This window comes from Chrysemys picta, chromosome 4, assembly GCF_011386835.1.
Source record: "Chrysemys picta bellii isolate R12L10 chromosome 4, ASM1138683v2, whole genome shotgun sequence".
NCBI classification, from domain to species: domain Eukaryota; kingdom Metazoa; phylum Chordata; order Testudines; family Emydidae; genus Chrysemys; species Chrysemys picta.
In genome coordinates, this window is record NC_088794.1 from 29,489,403 (window position 1) to 29,505,869 (window position 16,467).

General features: G+C 50.2%; 1 long non-coding RNA gene across 2 annotated transcripts; it reads left to right on the forward strand.

Moving 5' to 3' along the window:
- Positions 1–3,590: 3,590 nt before the first annotated feature.
- Positions 3,591–8,958, forward strand: LOC135982944 (uncharacterized). 2 transcript variants are annotated; one of them, XR_010600441.1, is made up of 2 exons: positions 3,591–7,454; positions 8,419–8,958. It is a non-coding gene; the product is annotated as an uncharacterized LOC135982944 (long non-coding RNA). The 2 variants fall into 2 exon arrangements; XR_010600442.1 differs by having other exon boundaries at positions 8,422–8,958.
- The last annotated feature ends 7,509 nt before the right edge of the window (positions 8,959–16,467 follow it).

Here is a 16,467-nt window from a genome sequence, read left to right on the forward strand (position 1 = left end):
CAAGCCTGCCCTAGCAGGAGTGAACCTGGGGCAAATACTCACCAGCAACTACCCACCACACAACAAAAACACCAATCCAGGAACCAAACCCTGCTACAAACGCCGGTGCCAACTCTGTCCACATATCTATTCAAGCGACACCATCATAGGACCTAACCACATCAGCCACACCATCAAGGGCTCGTTCACCTGCACATCTACTAATGTGATATGTGCCAGCAATGGCCCTCTGCCATGTACATTGGCCAAACTGGACAGTCTCTACGCAAAAGGATAGATGGACACAAATCTAACATCAGGAATCATAACATTCAAAAACCAGTAGGACAACACTGCAACCTCTCTGGTCACTCAGTAACAGACCTCAAAGTGGCAATTCTTCAACAAAAAAACTTCAAAACCAGACTCCAACATGAAGCTGCAGAACTGGAATTAATTTGCAAACTGGACACCATCAGATTAGACCTGAATAAAGACTGGGAGTGGTTGAGTCATTACAAAATCTAAACTTAATTTCCCCCTACTGTTACTCACACCTTCTTGTCAACTGTCTGCCACTCTCTTACCACTTCAAAAGTTATTTCTCCTCCCTTGGTATCCTGTTGTTAATTGATTTATCTCGTTAGACTAACCCCACACTTGGTAAAGCAACCCCCATCCTTTCATGTATTTATACCTGCTCCTGTATTCTCCACTCTATGCATCTGATGAAGTGAGTTCTAGCCCACAAAAGCTTATGCCCAAATAAATGTGTTAGTCTCTAAGGTGCCACAAGGACTCCTTGTTGTTTTTGGTGGTATCTAAGAGCAGAGTCCACACCTCAGCAAATGTGGTGAGGGTCCAGCCAGCTGGCAGCGTGGACAGGTCTGGGATTGATTCCAGGCCACGCAGGGCTGTGACTCTGGCCCAAGCAGCTGGCCAATATTCAGGGGCTGTTTCTTTTAGGTGGAGAATTTGCTGATAGGAGTCAGGAATATTCTTTGGTTCAATCCTGTTTATTTACAGAATGCATGATCTTTTGTCCTTGAATGCAGCAGGACCACACAGCAGGCAGCTTCCTTGTTCAGAAATCCCCAAGTCCAACCTTCCAGCCAGTCCTGTGCCCCAAAGAGCTCTGTCTCTGCTCTGCCTCAGGGCCATGATCATGACTGCTTTCCTTGCTGTCCATAGGCTTTTTTTGTCTTCCTCCTGGCTTCTTACCCTTAACACACAGCTTGTCTAACAATTCCCTATCCCCTGTATTTGCAGCTTGTCTCAGAGAAACACCACAGCCCACACAGATTCACTTCTCAGGCCTTTCCATGTGACCCAGGGTCTTGGGCTGTGGGTTCTATTGTTTCCAGCTTTCACTACAGTAAATGGGCTTAATTGCGCCTTCCATTTAGCCTGAAAGGTGCTTAGCACAGCCACCAGCTTTAACCAGGTCTGTGGTTGTCTACAGACCAAAGACACACTAGATGGAAGCTGCTATTAACACCTTCCAGTGTAACAGCAGGATCGACTTGACAGTTTTCAGGCAGATTTGACCTTTCTGAATCAAGACCGTGGCCAATTGGAAACCTATGTAAAAAACCCTTGATGGAAAAAGGTGGTTCCATAGTGTGTCAGATGTCACAGGAGCACAGACAAAACATTAGGTGGGTGAGCTGATTATGTCACCACTCACAGCAAAGAGGAAGCACAGGCTGGCTTGGAAAAGCAATGGGCAGATGGTCTGACCTGGCCTCCCCTTGTGTTAGCCACTCTAAAAGAGGCAAGGAGCAAGCAGGGCCATTGCACCCCCACTCCCACCCACTCCAGTCTCCCCACCAGCCACCACCACGGGCCGGCCATAGAAGGAATGGTCTCTGCAGTGCCCAATGATGCTCAGAGCACAGTGCAATGATCCATCTGTCCCATCCCAGGGCTCTGTTGAATGCCACCACTTAGCTCAGTCTGGGTCTCTGAGCTGTTGCTGGCCCCTGGGCCACCCCTCATGCTGTCCTGCCCTTGAAGCAGGGGCAGTGGTGCTGGATGGTGCTGCCCACTGGTGGGCTACATAAAGGGGGGTTTGGAGAGGGAGACCCCAGCCCTTTCCCCATTCTGTGGATCAGGCTGGCTGCACTGGGTGGGGGGAAGGGATGCTGATTTCTCCTTTAAGGTGCAGGAAAGCCACCTCCCATTGTTCCTGTCCAGCACCCATGAGGCATCATGCCTCCTACGCCTTGTCTACACGAGAGCTGTCAACACCAGTTGAGCTCTGCCACTGAGAGCCCTAGTGTAGACAGGCTGCCAGCTGTTTCTCACACTGTCATCTTTCCTCAGAGCAGGCCTCACTGACAGGGCGTTACAGATGATTGTGAAAATCCTCTGTGCCCAGTCACTGCTAACTCTGGAGCTGAACCAGGGTGAGTCTATAGCAAATGTCCCTTAAGGCATTTTAGCCAGAAACATGTTGGGACGGAGGGAAGGGAAGGACTCTTGTTTTGTTACCAGATTGCTGTGATGACTCAGAGGAAACATTCAGTCAGACTCCACCAGCCCTAGGATTAGACAAAGGCTTGGTTGGGGGAATGATTATCTGCTAAAAGATCAGCTCCCTTGGTTGATGCAAATTAAATGACTTTGCTTCCTTCCCACAAAGCAGGGGGGGTTACTTTTATAGTAAAAGGTGAAGTGAATGGCCCTGAACTTAGTATTTTACATTGTTTCTTCATCTAGAGTGGCCTTTGACAATACATATGTTACAGATCATGGATAAAAAGTAGAACTTCTCCCCTGGTCATAGCTACCGCCTCTTGGGGTGGTGGATTAACTACACTGATGGAAGAGTATCAGAGGGGTAGCCGTGTTAGTCTGAATCTGTAAAAAGCAACAGAGGGTCCTGTGGCACCTTTGAGACTAACAGAAGTATTGGGAGCATAAGCTTTCGTGGGTAAGAACCTCACTTCTTCAGATGCAAGTAATGGAAATCTCCAGAGGCTGGTATAAATCAGTATGGAGATAACGAGGTTAGTTCAATCAGGGAGGGTGAGGTGCTCTGCTAGCAGTTGAGGTGTGAACACCAAGGGAGGAGAAACTGCTTCTGTAGTTGGATAGCCATTCACAGTCTTTGTTTAATCCTGATCTGATGGTGTCAAATTTGCAAATGAACTGGAGCTCAGCAGTTTCTCTTTGGAGTCTGGTCCTGAAGTTTTTTTGCTGTAAGATGGCTACCTTTACATCTGCTATTGTGTGGCCAGGGAGGTTGAAGTGTTCTCCTACGGGTTTTTGTATATTGCCATTCCTGATATCTGACTTGTGTCCATTTATCCTCTTGCGTAGTGGCTGTCCAGTTTGGCCAATGTACGTAGCAGAGGGGCATTGCTGGCATATGATGGCGTATATCACATTGGTGGACGTGCAGGTGAATGAGCCGGTGATGTTGTAGCTGATCTGGTTAGGTCCTGTGATGGTGTCGCTGGTGTAGATAGGGAAGAAGCGCTCTGTGCTGTATGTGAAGATGAGCCCTGGTAGCTGGGCTAGCTGCAAGATCACTGTGCGGAATCCCTGTCTTTGTACTGCACCATCACCATGGTATCTGGGCGCCTTGGGAAGTGTGGAAAGCTGGTCAGGGACAGAGGCTGGAGCTGGAGTAGGGGGAAGCTTTTAGCTTCTGCTTTGCCCTTTCTCAGCCTGCTGGTCCCCCTCAGTCAGGAGGAGCAGGAAGAGGTGAGTGCAGAAGCATCGTGGCAGGGAAAGCCGTCAGGCCCAGCTGGGACTGGGAGGTCTGGAGGGGTGAGGAAGATGACACTGCTCTGCTTGTTGAACTGGAGCAGTGGTTCTCAAACGTTTGTACTGGTGACCCCTTTCACATAGCAAGCCTCTGAGTGTGACCCCCCACTTATAAATTAAAAACACTTTTTTATATATTTAACACCATTATAAATGCTGGAGGCAAAGCAGGGCTTGGGGTAAAAGCTGACAGCTCATGATCCCCCATGTAATAACCTCGTAACCCCCTGAGGGGTCTCAACCCCTAGTTGAGACCCCTGAACTGGAGAAAAGCGCAAAAGGAAGGGGAGCTCCTGGACTCTCAAACAAAACCATCCTCCTCTCCCTTGCTCAGTGGAGTGGTCTCTGAGTAACATCTGTCTACACTAGACTCTTGTACCTTGAGTTAATTGCCACTTGATTATGTCTAGGTAAAACCATCTAGTGAAGATGTAAACCACTGGTTAGTAAGTGTGACAGGTCCCACTCTGTGCCACTCCGCAGAGGATACAGGTCTTTACAACCTCAGCTAGCGAGCTTTAGCTCAAGATGTAGCTGTAGTTCAGGCTTTTAGCCCTGGAGCTCCCCCTGCCTCGGCCCTTTGTAGGGGTGTAGTGGGGCGGCTGCCCCACTCCCTGAGATTATGGGCTGCAGCAGGCCAGGAGGCCTGCACAGACACACAGCCAATGAGAGAAGGGCTTACTGGGAGCCAGTCAGGGCCCAGGTTGGAGACAGCCAATCGGGGCCAGGCTCAGCCCTATAAAAGGCTGCTCAGGGAGAGAGCGCTCAGTCTGTCCCAGGCCTTCAAGAGGGGAAGGTCTATCTCCAAGCTGGGAGGCTAGCACTGTGGACAGCGCAGCGCAGGCCCGGGGGAGTAAAGGGAAACTCCAGCCCGGTGTCTGCCAGGCTGCAGGCCCTCAGTGGAAGGGCCTAGTGGGTGCAAGGGGCCGTAGGGGAAGCGACCCAGGGAAGCGGACAGACGAGGGGAGAGAAGGAGGACAGCGAGGCTGCCGCCAGAGGGTCGGGACCCAGAATAGAGGGTGGGCCTGGGTCCCCCCAATCCCCCATGCAGTACAGCCAGCCATTGGCCGTAGGGAGCGGCTATTACAGACCATGCCAGATCCCTGACGGGAGGGATTAGACTTTGGGGTGTGCGGTTGACCATGGTGGCTGGAACATAGAGACTGCTGATTGACGCCCCCCCTCCCCGGAAGGGGGTGTGGAAGGACTATGGGGCACTGCCGGAGGGCAGTGGTCCCGAAGAGGATGCCGCGAGTTGGTGAGCGACGAGGGCTCAGACATGCCAACTGAGGGTGAGATGACGGACGGGACACCACCAGGAGGGGGCGCTCCACTGGACTGAGCGAATTCCTGGAACAACCAGTAGGAGGCGCCGCCGTGGTAAGTCCCAACCCCGTTACAAGGGGTAAAGCCCTAAGTTCACAGGGCAGAAAGCACAACTGACCAGAGAGCGATTCTCACAGAGCCTTGGGAATGTCCTTACCTCTAACTGTAACCAGCCTTTTCTCAACCTCCTGTGGGTGGGGGCAGCCATCTTCATAGCATAGAATCCTAGAAGATTAGGGTTGGAAGAGACCTGAGGAGGTCATCTAGTCCAACCCCTCTGCTCTTGCTAAATTTGGCAGGGTCGCTCCTGGCACTGGCCGTGTGCAAGGTGCCCAGGGATCATCTGACAAGGGTGAAGAATTGCAGGAAGAGAAACCCTTTTTTCCAACCCTGAACAAGGACCTTTGTCAGCATAAGAAAAACAATCCTGTCCCTGCAGCTAATGTCTGCTTCTCTCTCACCCCCAGGGGCTTCCTGCTACAGAGCTGAAGGAACAGCACCCCCAGCCTTGGGAGGGGTGTCACCCTTTGGTGTGGACAGGCTAAACCCTGAGGGGCAGGGAGTAGTGTGACTGCTGTTCTCTCTCCTCTCCTCCCCCCCCCCTTTCCTTTTCAGTATGAAGAAAGAGGATCTAGGCAGCGGGGCATGGGGGAGGAGCAGTCCTACTTCTGCAGTTCTCCCCAGCCCAGTTACTCTATGCCCACCCCTTTCCTGCAGGCCCTGGCACTGTTACGTTAATCTCCTCCACTCAAAGGACCTGTACACACGACCACTTATGTCAGTGTAACTCATGCATCCGAAGAAGTGGGTATTCACCCACAAAAGCTCATGCTCCAATACGTCTGTTAGTCTATAAGGTGCCACAGGACTCTTTGCTGCTTTTACAGTGTAACTTATGTCACTCAGGGGTGTGAATAAACCATTCCCTGAGTGACATAAGTTACTGACCTAAGTGCCAATGTGGACAGCGCTATGGTAGCAGGAGAGCTTCTCACGCCAATTTAGCTACCGCCTCTCACAGAGGTGGAGTTATGTCAATGGGAGAGCTGCCTGCTGGGTTCAGGAAAGCAACGACCACCTAACTAGGTTGGAGCAGTGTTTCTGGGTGTACTTGCTTGCTTCTCCTGTGGAGTTCTTGTACTTAAAGTACTGCCCAGGATCTTTTCAGGGGGGATAAGGTAAAGTGCCACATTTATTGTTGATTGATACATGTATTACCACTATATCCTATGCATATGATATATATTGCACTCACATACACAAGCACACTCTGTCTTGTTGTTGTTACCAACTAGTTGCTCCCCTTAACTTCACTGGCCAGGTGAGTTAGATGGGGGAGGGGTGGAGCTGGGGCTCTGTCTATCCGTCTCGATGCTCTGATGTTGACAAGACGAGACCCGGGGTCCTCTGCAAGATGCCTCACATTTATAGCAGCTTCCCTCTCATGCAAATCTATACTTGAGCCTGGTCTACACTATGACTTTAATTCGGATTTAGCAGCGTTAAATCAAATTAACCTTGCACCCGTCCACACAACAATGCCATTTATTTCGAAATAAAGGGCTCTTAAAATCGATTTCTGTACTCCACCCCGATGAGCAGAGTAGCGCCAAAATCGATATTGTCATTTCGAATTAGGGTTCGTGTGGCCGCAATTCGATGGTATGGGCCTCCGGGAGCTGTCCCACAGTGCACCATTGTGACTGCTCTGGACAGCAATCTGAACTCGGATGCACTGGCCAGGTAGACAGGAAAAGCCCCGCTCATTTCCTGTTTGCCTAGCGTGGAGAGCACAGGTGACCACAGATAGCTCAGCTCATCAGCACAGGTAACCATGCAGGCCGATAATCGAAAAAGAGCACCAGCATGGACCGTACGGGAGGTACTGGATCTGATCGCTATATGGAGAGAGGATTCAGTGCTAGCAGAACTTCGTTCAAAAAGACGAAATGCCAAAACTTTTGAAAAAATCTCCAAGGGCATGATGGAGAGAAGCCACAATAGGGACTCAGATCAGTGCCGCGTGAAAGTCAAGGAGCTCAGACAAGCCTATCAAAAAACAAAGGAGGCAAATGGTCACTCCGGGTCAGAGCCGTGAACATGCCACTTCTACGCCAAGCTGCATGCAGTTCTAGGGGGGGCCGCCACCACTACCCCACCTCTGACCGTGGATTCTGAGGTGGGGATAATCTCATCAGCTACACCTGATGATTCTGTGGATGGGGAAGAGGAGGAGGAGGAGGATGAGCTTGTGGAGAGCACCCAGCACTCCGTGCTCCCCAACAGCCAGGATCTTTTTCTCAGCCTGACTGAAGTACCCTCCCAACCCTCCCAAGCCAGTATCCAAGACCATGACCCCATGGAAGGGACCTCAGGTGAGTTTACCTTTTAAAATATAAAACTTGTTTTAAAAGCAAGCGTTTTTAATGATTACTTTGCCCTGAGGACTTGGGATGCATTTGCGGCCAGTACAGCTACTGGAAAAGTCTGTTAACGTGTCTGGGGATGGAGCGGAAATTCTCCAGGGACATCTCCATGAAGCTCTCCTGGAGCTTGCCACAAGGTTTCTGGGCAGTGCAGACTTATCCGTCCTCCATGGTAGGACACTTGACCACGCCATGCTTGCAGCAAGTAATCTGGTATCATTACATGACAAAGCCTGGCAGCGTATGGCCCCGGTGTTTGCTGGCATTCAAGCAACATCCGTTCTTTATCTCGCTGTGTAATCCTCAGGAGGGTGATATCACTCATGGTAACCTGGTTGAAATATGGGAATTTAATTAAGGGGACAGAGGTGGCCGTTCCTACTGGGCTGTTTGCCTGTGGCTGAAAAGAAATCCTTCCCTGCAGTTAGCCAAGTGCAGGGAGGGGGGAAATTGGCCCTGAGCTTTTCGCGTTTGGCTAGCAGGGATCTTCCCTGTTACCAGCCAGGCGGTGGGAGGGGTACAGCGATCATCCCAGAGAATTGGATGGGGGCGGGGGGTTAGTTTGTTTTCTGCTGCTGAAGGTTAACAGGAAAACCGCAGCAGTCAACGGGCTTTGCTTGGTATGTGGGAAAGGAGGGCGCAGAAGTCGAAAGACAATGGCTTACCATGGCTGCGTGCAAGCTGAATTCTGTTGCCCGGACCTGCGTCTGTGATCTCTAACACCAAAGCCACAGGCACTCAATATTAAGATGGAAATTGCGACCTTGTACTGAAATCACATGTGCTATGTAATGTGAATAGTGTTGTTCACCATGAAAGAGTATAAGCATTGTTCTGTAAAATGTATCATTTTAAAAACTTCTCTCCTTTTTTTTTTTTTTTTTTTTTTTTTTTTTTCCAACCCTCCCTCCAGCAGCTGCAAATTTTTCAAGCCTCACCCCTGCGTCCCGAATGCTCTCTCAGATAAGGCGGCGGAGAAAGAGGACGCGAGACGAGATGTTCACGGAAATAATGGAATGCACCCGCAATGAAAGCTCATTTGAATGAGTGCAAGGACACAGTATCTAAATTTAGGAAAGATGCCAGTGAACGTGAGGTCATGAGGGACGCTCAAGATGAGAAGTGGCAGGCTGCAACGCTGGGGCTGCTGCATGATCAAACGGACATGCTCCAGCATCTGGTGGAGCTTCAGGAACAGCAGCAGGATAACAGACTGCCGCTACAGCCCCTGTATAACCCCCCTCCCCCCTCACCATGTTCCATATCCTCCTCACCCAGATGTGTAAGAATGAGGAAACCCAGTGGACAGCCCAACCAAAAGGCTGTCATTATATTAAATTTTTCAGTGGCCTTTTACTTCCCTTCTATCCTCCTCCCAAACCTCACCTAGATTACCTTGTCAGTTCTCTCCCTATGTTTATAATCAATTAATAAAGAATACATGATTTTTAAACGATAGTGACTTTATTTCCTTTGAAAGCAAGCTGGGGGAAGGGGGAGGGTGGGTTCCTTACAGAGAATGAGTCAATAAAGGGGGCAGGTTTTCATGAAGGAGAAACAAACAGAAATTTCACACTGTAGCCTGGTCAGTCATGAAACTGGTTTTCAAAGCTTCTCTGATGCACAGCGCTTCCTGGTGTGCTCTTCTAATTGCCCTGGTGTCTGGCTGCGCGTAATCAGCAGCCAGGCGATTTGCCTCAACCTCCCGCCCCCGCCATAAAGGTCTCCCCCTTACTTTCACAGAGATTGTGGAGCACACAGCAAGCAGAAACAACAATGGGGATATTGGTTTGGCTGAGGTCTGAGCGAGTCAGTAACGATCACCAGCGACCTTTTAGAAGGCCAAATGCACATTCTACCACCATTCTGCACTTGCTCAGCCTGTAGTTGAACAGCTCCTGACTCCTGTCCAGGCTGCCTGTGTATGGCTTCATGAGCCATGGCATTAAGGGGTAGGCTGGGTCCCCAAGAATAACTATTGGCATTTCAACATCCCCAATGGTTATTTTCTGGTCCAGGAAGTAAGTCCCTTGCTGCAGCCGTTTAAACAGAGTAGTGTTCCTGAAGACGCGAGCGTCATGAACCCTTCCCGGCCAGCCCATGTTGATGTTGGTGCAACGTCCCTTGTGATCCACAAGTGCTTGCAGCATCATTGAAAAGTACCCCTTGCGGTTTATGTACTCGGTGGCTTGGTGCTCCGGTGTCAAGATAGGGATATGGGTTCCATCTATCGCCCCACCACAGTTAGGGAATCCCATTGCAGCAAAGCCATCCACTATGACCTGCACATTTCCCAGAGTCACTACCTTTCGTAGCAACAGCTCAGTGATTGCTTTGGCTACTTGCATCACAGCAGCCCCCACCGTAGATTTGCCCACTCCAAATTGATTCCCGACCCACCGGTAGCTGTCTGGCGTTGCAAGCTTCCACAGGGCTATCGCCACTCACTTCTCAACTGTGCGAGCTGCTCTCATCTTGGTATTCTGGCACTTCAGGGCAGGGGAAAGCAAGTCACAAAGTTCCAAGAAAGTGCCCTTATGCATGCGGAAGTTTTGCAGCCACTGGGAATCGTCCCACACCTGCAACACTATGCGGTCCCACCAGTCTGTGCTTGTTTCCCAGGCCCAGAATCGGTGTTCCATGGCTATAACCTGCCCCATTAGCAGCATGATCTCCAAAGCACCTGGTCCCATGGTTTGATAGAATTCCATGTCCATATCCTCATCACTCGCGCCGCCACACTGCCGTAGCCTACTCCTCGCTGCCTGGTTTTGCAGGTTCTGGTTCAGCATAAACTGCATGATAACACATGAGGTGTTTACAATGTTCATGACTGCTGTCTTGAGCTGAGCAGGCTCCATGTTTGCCGTGCTATGGCGTCTGCACTGTTCACCCAGGAAAAAGGCGCAAAACGGTTGTCTGCCATTGCTTCCCTGGAGAGGGGGGAGGATATACTCAGAACCACCTGCAACAATGTTTTTGGCCCCATCAGACATTGGGATCTCAACCCAGAATTCCAATGGGTGGAGGAGACTGCGGGAACTATGGGATAGCTATGGGATAGCTACCCACAGTGCAATGCTCCAGAAATCGACGCTAACCCCAGTACATGGATGCACACCACCAAATTAACGTGCTTAGTGTGGCCGCATACATTTGACTTTATACAATCTGTTTCCAAAATTCGAATTATATAAATTCGGATTAATCCCGTAGTGTAGACATACCCAAGATGTAAAATCTGTGTCTGTGTCCCTTGGTCCTTTGTGGTGCTTCCTTCTGGGTGTTGTCTGAATGCTGCCACATTTATTTTCAAAGAGCGTGTTTTCAAAAGCTTCTAATTCCCAAGGCCGTCAATATGTCTTCTCTTCTTTGATGAGCCTACTTGATGATTTTATTGTTCTTGGGTCTGGCTTCCATCCCCTCTCCAACTGTTGCAGTTGTCTAGAGGTGCTTGTCTTCCACGCCTTGCTCATTCACATCTCATTCATTCAACAGGGCAATTGATTAAAAGAGGGGAGATCTTAATTCTACTCCTAGGGAAAAGACATTTTTCTTCTACCTTAACTATCCTTAGGGGCTATAACATTATACCAAGGCTCAATACAAAGTTTCTATATACGGATTTGATACAAAGTTCCCATATCAAAGGACTTGACACAAAGTTGCATGAAAACAGAGGTCACACATGGATAGACCCAATACAAAGTTATATGAAAGTAGGGTGACCAGACAGCAAGTGTGAAAAACTGGGACAGGGGATGGGGGGTAATAGGAGCCCATATAAAAAAAAAAAGTCCCTGTAAAATCAGGACATCTGGTCACCCTATATGAAAGTTATGCGAAGATGCTTAATGCAGAGATTTATCTACAGAGTGGGGAATAACAGCTGGAACAGATGGTTCAATGGGCTGATCCAATCTCAGAATTTCAGTGTTCTGTAACAAACTGGGGAAGTTACTAACTCTTCTTTAATGCACCTGTATCCAAGGGGCTCTGGGAGCCTTACTAACAAATGAATAGAAACCATGATTTATCCTAGATCAGACAAGATGCCAAAACAGGTCTAGAAGAGCCGGAGCACAGTGCTACTCCCCTCACAGCTGCCACCCTGCCTGTCCTACAACAGGAATCTTTTCCTGGTTGGGTTCAAGGGATCAAGACTCTCTAAACTTTAATCCCATGAGGAAAACAATTTCTTTCTTTAAAGCTGATTGTTTTCTCAACACCTGCACCCCCTCCAGTCTCAAGTAGCCAGCAGCTGTTCTGCATGCGCACAAAGGGACAGATCCTGGCCTTGCCTGTATGCCAGCACAAGGGAGCAGGGGAGGTGTAATGCACCCCTTGGCGTTCACTGCTGTTTTGTGAGCGCTGAGGGAATCTAGACTCTGCAGCTCCACTCTGTTCCCCACTCCTCTCACGCAGGTGGATGGAAGAGAAGGCGGGAAGTGGGCGAAGTCTGGCTCCGCCCCCACACTGTGCACAGTGGAGTAGCTAGGCCTGCACGTGCTGTGCCAGGTAAAGACTCAGCACCGCTTACTCCCTCCTCGGAGCAGCAGGGAGTCTGGGAGGGAGATTGTGAATCCCCAAGGGCCATGCTGCTCCAGGAGCAGAGCAATGATGTGCCCCTTACTGCGGGCTAGACCGCAAACTGAATGTAGCTCAAAGGCGAAGGAGGGGTTAACCAGCTGTTCAGTTTCTGTTCTCACTGAGCAGGTATTGGGGTTCCTGAAAATAAGGCCGCCAGGATTGTAGGCCCCACTTGAGGTGCCTGGCAACGCCAAGTGGAGTCAGTGGGAGCTGCAGATGCTCAGTATTTCTGAGCTCCCCAAACCAGCCACTCTGGGAAATGCAGGTGGACTAGCGCAGGGGTTCTCAAACTGGGGGTCAGGACCCCTCTGGGGGTCACGAGGTTATTACATGGGGGGGTTGCGAGCTGTCAGCCTCCACCCCAAACCCTGCTTTGTATCCAGCATTTATAATGGGGTTAAATATATAAACAAGTGTTTTTAATTTATAAGGGGGGGTCGTGCTCAGAGGCTTGCTATGTGAAGGGGGTCCCCAGTACAAAAGTCTGAGAACTACTGGACTAGCGTGAGCCTCAGCCGCTCCCTTAACAGCGAGCTGCTCTGAGCCTTTGTCTCTCGCTCACACAGCGATATCTTCCTCCCCCACAGGAATGCGGGGGCCCAGCCGGCCAACTCCTCTCACAGTTCCCTCAGCTTTGAAGCCAAGCAGTCAACTGTTCCCATCTGTACAAGGTATCAGTTACCTCCTCCCCCTGCTAGCAGACTGGCTTTGGCTTTCAGCTGGTCCAGAACCTGAGCACTAGCTCAAAACACTCCCTGAACTTTGGGCAAGTTTGGATCTGGGTCCAAACTTCATAGCTGGTTCCTAGATCTCTAATGTCTGGACTGAAGCCTGAGATCCCAAAGTTTGGTTGGGCTCCCCACTGCAGCGCTGGCCCCTATTTCTCTCTGCAGGGCTGAATCAAAAACCTGGCTCCTAATCCTCTCTGGTAGCATTTTATCCCCACTTGGCACAGGTGGACATGACTGCCCCAGGGGCAGGGCAATGGAGCATTAGACCTGGGGACTATCCTATTAAAAATAGAAGAGATCCCTGCCTCATTCACCCAGCCACAGCCGCCGAACTGCTCTGGGAGAGGCAACCCACCCAGCAGCTGTAAACAAGACAAAGGTAATTGAATCCAATACCAGCCCTTCTGGGAAACCCCAGTGGCCAGAGCTGCCAGTAAGTGCAGGCTTGGAATTCGCATGAATAAAGCAATCAGATGAAGCAGGATGTGTGATGCCCTGATAGGACACGCCATGGTGAGAGGGTTGGCAAGTTTGTTTGGACATATACCTGGAAGTTTCATCACATGACATAATCTTTAGTTAAAAATTAATTTCTGGGGACTAGGACAATGCTGGAGGGTTGGCAGGCAACCGTACTTGGTGAGGGTTAGGCAAGAAGCTGTTCCAGTAACTCCAAGGCACATCAGTGCTAGGCCAAAATGTCTATGAGTAATATGAACTCTTAAGGAAAACCCTGCTGTTCAGGGAAGTATTTTGAAAATGGACTCATTGAATTTGGGATTAAGGCCTGTGTGAGGAAAATGACTTCACAATAGTTATGATTAAGGACAAAATATTTTAATCAGCTTTTTTAAAAGAGATCTGCTCCATTTTTAGGGCCTGCCCTTTTTGGTTTTTATTGTATTTAATTTTCCCCAGGAATGTATTGGTGTTTATACCACAACAAAAAACGGTGAAAATCGGTGCAAAAAACTATTAATAATTTTTCAGGGTAAATATCGGAGGTTATTTTGGTGGATGGAAGGAGGGGAGTATTCAGTAGATTAATGCTTTGATGAATGGAATGAATTGTGGTTTGCTGCAGAACTAAAACGGAACTCAAAACCCAGTGTGACCTCTGAGTTTAAGAAAACAATAGATCTCTAATCCCCAAATAAAGCTTTTCATTTGAATAAACAGTTTACTGTTGTAGATTTAGAACTATTTAGCTTATAAATATTTACATTTAATAATTGGGCCGCACCATTTGCAGCTCATACACTCAACTTCTCCTTTTCTCATGTTTTGGTTTTTAACGTTTGAATACTTCCTTGTGTTCTGAAACATCTTTTGATAGTGATTTTCATTTTCTTCCTCTTTTAGTGTGTCAGCTCTTTAACCCGTTATCTGCTAACAGCATGAAATGGTGGGCCCAGGTTCATCAGCACATTCAAATGCACACGTATAACCCGTGTGCATAATAGGGAGATATCTCTTTAAGAGGCCAGCAGCCAATGATGCACGCCAGGGTGTGGTTGTTCCAGTTGCAGTAGAGGAATAAACATGGCTCTAGAGAAGCACTTGGGAAGGGAAGGGCCTGAGGCAAGATTGTTCAGCTCTGGATTTAAACTTTCCTAGAATGACCTGGGGTTACTCTCACCTGCAGGGGTGTGGGCAATGCATCACGCCCATCTCTTATAGGACTTGTCACAGGGAAGAAGACAGAAGGAGAGCCTTAATTACACACACACAAACAAAGGGCTGGCTGCAAAAAGCTTGAATGTCAGATACTGGTTCTGTAAGACTGCCTGTAGTTAAGCAGGGTTATCTGGTAACAGGGCAGAAGCCGGATGGGCTACGCTGCTTCCATAGGAAAGCAAAGAGACAACTAGCAAAACTTAAAACAAAAACAAAAAAACACACACACACACACCACCAGCCTTAGTCAGCTGCCCAATCTGGCAAGAGCAGGGTTTCAGCAGTGGGCTGAACTAGTGACCCAAGTAATGTGCAGGAGGAGGTGCGCTAGGGGATGATCCTGCTCCCATTTCAGTCCATGGGAGCTGCATCAGACCCCTTCACCTAACACAAGAACTAGGGGTCACCCCTCACGCAATGGAATGAATAGGCAGCAGGTTTAAAACAAACATAAGGAAGTATTTTTTCACACAACACACTGTCAACTTGTGGAACTCATTGCCAGGGGATGTTGTGAAGACCAAAAGTATAACTGGGTTCAAAAAAGAACTAGATGAGTTCATGGAGGATAGTTCCATCAAGGGCTATTAGTCAATATGGTCAGGGATGCAACCCCATGCTCTGGGTGTCACTAAACTTCGGAATGCCAGATGCTGGACTGGACGACAGGGGATCACTCCATAATTGCCCTGTTCTGTTCATTCCCTCTGAAGCATCTGGCACTGGCCCCCATCATATGGCCCACTAGTCTGACCCAGGACGGCCATTCTTCTGCGTGGGACATCATACTGGAGCTAGCGCAAAGGTGGGCAAACTACAGCCAGTGGGCCACACGCAGCCTGCGGGATCGTCCTGCCTGGCCCCTGAGCTCCCAGCTGGGGAGGCTGTCCCCCAGTCCCTCCCCTGCTGTCCCCCCTCCCCTGCAGCCTCAGCACACTGTGCCGCCAGCACTTTGGCCCGCCGCTCCTATCGGGCAGCGCGGGCGGCATGGCTGGCTCCGGCCAGGCGGCGGGACTGCGAGCTCCTGCTGCTCTGAGCAGCATGGTAAGGGGATGGGAAGTGGGGGGGTTAGATAAGGGGCAGGGGTTCCTGCGGGCAGTCAGGGGACAGGGAGCAGGGGATGGTTGGATAGGCATGGGAATCCCAGGGGGGCTGTCATGGGGCGGAGGTGTGGATAGGGGTCTGGCCAGTCAGGGGACAGGGAACAGGGGGGCTAGGGTCCCGGGGGGCAGTTGGGGGTGGGGTACCGGGGGGAGTCAGGGGACAAGGAGCGGGAGAGGTTGGATGGGTCGGAAGCTCTGAGGTGGGCATGAAGTGAGAGGGGGCAAATAGGGGGCGGGGGCCAGGCTGTTTGGGGAGGCACAGCCTTCCCTACCCAGCCCTCCATACAGTTTCGCAACACCAATATGGCCTTCGGGCCAAAAAGTTTGCCCACCCCTGGGCTAGCACCTCGCTGGTGCAGCAGAGCCTGGGATCAGCCTGCTAGTCAGTGAATGAGGCTAATGTGGATATTGCCTGTCACTAATAGGCTGGATGTTCTGGCTTCCTTCAGTGAGGGTCATTTTTCCTTGCTGTAGCTAGGTGAGTTCTCTCCTGACGTCCCTGGGTCCCTTCTCCCACCTCTCCCCCAGCAGCCTGCCCTGGCCGTGAGGCCACAGCCTTTCTAGGGTCCCTGATTGCCCTCCGAGAACCAGTCTCCTTCCCCCGTTTCCTCTCCCTCCCAGCCTAGTGTACAGCAATGGCTGGGGGCCGTGCTCTTGCCAACTCCTGCTGCAGGCCTACAGAGGATATGGCTTTCTGCTGCTGGGCCCCCCTGTTCTCTGGGGTGAGCCCTCCCCATCACTACCCTCCCTCCCAGTACGCTTCAGTGGCAACACGCGCTCGCTCGGTCTCCTAGGCATAGCCCCACTCCCGCGGTGTGCGCCTCTCATCGGTATGTAGCAGGCTCTGGAGTGCTGGATTCG